Source organism: Cicer arietinum, chromosome 1, assembly GCF_000331145.2.
Source record: "Cicer arietinum cultivar CDC Frontier isolate Library 1 chromosome 1, Cicar.CDCFrontier_v2.0, whole genome shotgun sequence".
In the NCBI taxonomy this organism is placed as follows: Eukaryota; Viridiplantae; Streptophyta; class Magnoliopsida; order Fabales; family Fabaceae; genus Cicer; species Cicer arietinum.
This window is the reverse complement of record NC_021160.2, coordinates 32,858,663-32,861,530: the sequence shown is the minus strand read 5'-3', so window position 1 is coordinate 32,861,530 and position 2,868 is coordinate 32,858,663.

Below are 2,868 nucleotides of genomic sequence, written 5' to 3'. Positions count from 1 at the left end.
AAGGGCCGTAAATCATAATTGTACCGCCTATCACAAGCCGAAGTACTAAATTACCGAGGTGCCACCTATCACGGGTCAGCACGATTTACTAAAAACGTAAATCGTAAATATACCGCCTATCACAGGCCGAAGTACTATTTACCGAGGTGCCACCTATCACGGGTCAGCACTATTTACTAAAAACGTAAATCGTAAATGTACTGCCTATCACAGACTGAAGTACTATTTACCGAGGTGCCACCTATCACGGGTCAGCATGATTTACTAAAAACGTAAATCGTAAATGTACTGCCTATCACAGGCGGAAGTACTATTTACCGAGGTGCTACCTATCACGGGTCAGCACGATTTACTAAAAACGTAAATCATAAATGTACCGCCTATCACAGGCCGAAGTACTATTTACCGAGGTGCCACCTATCACGGGTCAGCACGATTTACTAAAAACGTAAATCGTAAATGTACCGCCTATTACAGGCCGAAGTACTATTTACCGAGGTGCTACCTATCACGGGTCAACACAATTTACTAAAAACGTAAATCATAAATGTACCGCCTATCACAGGCCGAAGTACTAATTACCGAGGTGCCACCTATCACGGGTCAGCACGATTTACCAAAAATGTGCAGTCTATCACAGACCTTACACGACGCGACAATCCCCGCTAGGATAAGATGAACCAACAAATCACATGGCCCATCCGGTCACCACTATCACCATGGCCCATCCGGTCGCCATGTACTATGAAATGCATGAGCATACTCTGACTTTATCCACGACAATCGTTAAATAAATGTAGATATTAAAAGATTCCCCATTTTTAATACTCATTTAACTCTAACAATTTTCACGACAATCATTAAGTAAACATAGATATTAAAATATTCCCCATTTTTAATACTCGTTTAACTCTAACAATTTTGACGACAATCATTAGGTAAATGTATATATTAAGAGATTCTCCATTCTTAATACTCATTTAACTCTAACAATTTCGATGACAATCATTAAGTAAATACAGATATTAAGAGATTCCCCACTCTTAATACTCATTTAACTCTAACAATTTTCACTACAAACATTAAGTAAACAGAGATATTAAAAGATTCCCCATTTTTAATACTCGTTTAACTCTAATGATTTTCAAATTCCACACAGAACATACTCAGACATATTCTCAAATTCAATCCACAATTCACACCAAATCACCTCAATTCATTTTTCCACAAAATCCACACAAACACATCTCAAAATTTATAAATATTAATTATGAACACGTCAAACACGACAACCACAAAATTATCTCAACCCACCACTCAAACACATCAAATTTCATTTCCTCGAAACCACACATAAATGAGTAAAATTCATTTTCCATGAAACACTCATCAATAACACCAAAACCCAACTCTAAAATTTCACCCATAAAAGCATTAAATTCATTTTCCCCAAATCAACACTTCAACCCTAACAAAATTCTTTTCCACACAACCACAGATAAGTCCCTAAATGCAAACTAAAAGTTTGGAAGGAGCATTTACCTTAACGTTAGCTTTAGCGAGCGATTACGGTACCACGAGTAATTTCGGTAAAATCTCCGCTCGCGACATCGCTTCCAAAGTTAGTTCACTAGTACCGTAGAGTGGAGGTGAGCAACTTTCTTTTCTATCTCTTCGCGAAACGAAGCTCAAACATCGAAGAAAAGTGGAGGTTTGTGATTGACGGTTTTCAAAACCCCTAACACCGTTTTTCTTCGTTTTCGAATCAAAGAAGAAGAAGGAAGCTGTGAGCTCTTTTCTTTCTCACCCACTAAGCCTTGGGTTTCATTTATTGAAGCAAAAGAAAGAAAACAAAAGGAGAAGAAAGAAGGATGAAGAAGAAGTGTCGCAAAGCAGGGAACGAAGGAAACGTTTTTGTTTTCTTTCTCTGTTCCTTTCATTCCTTTCTAATACATATACATATATATATATATATATATATATATATATATATATATATATATATATTAACAATAATAATAATACATAATATATATATATATATATATATAATAATTAAACCTAAACCAATAAATACCTAAATATCTAGATATTTATAAAAATCATCCCTTCTCAAACCATTTTGATAAAAATATCTACTCTCGTCGCATCTCAATTGACAGATCAAATTTTCAGCGACAAGTGATATTTTTAACAAAACTCTCTGGTGTCCAATTCTTCGTAACGTAAATAAATTATTCTTCGACAAATAATTTTAATCCAATTTCCAAAAATATATTTTTGGCATTTAACCCACTAATTACCAAAAACTAGGCTAAAAGCCTAAGAACTTCAACACCAAATACCCTAAAATTGTATAATTTAGGATTTAAAATTAAGGGTCTTACAGTTTTTATTTTTTATTTTTTTATTATTGTACATAGAACTCATATCCTTATTATCTTTTGCGGTCTTAGAGTCACTATTACAACCCTATTTCTTACTCTTTTAGTTTGGGTTGGATTAATTAACAAATCGGTTTTAATCTTTTAGTTGGTTGAGTTAGTAAAAAAACTAACTAAAGTTAGAAAAAATAAAATAAAAATAAGAATTTTTCAATCTAGCACCACAACCCAATTTACCATGCCTCGTGATCATCCCGTTTTTTCAATGTGTTAAACAAGATTGACCAACTTAAGTAGGTGGGTTCAAACCTTCAGCCCATTTTGCCTTAATTAGCGGGCAACATGGGTCGATTAGACGGAATCGACCCATTTTGTCAACTCTAGTCTAAGAGAAGTAACACACTAGAAACATTGAAGTGATTTTCTACTAATGTTGAGGATGATTGCATACACACAAACAAGTGATGGAGAGAGTCTAAGGCAA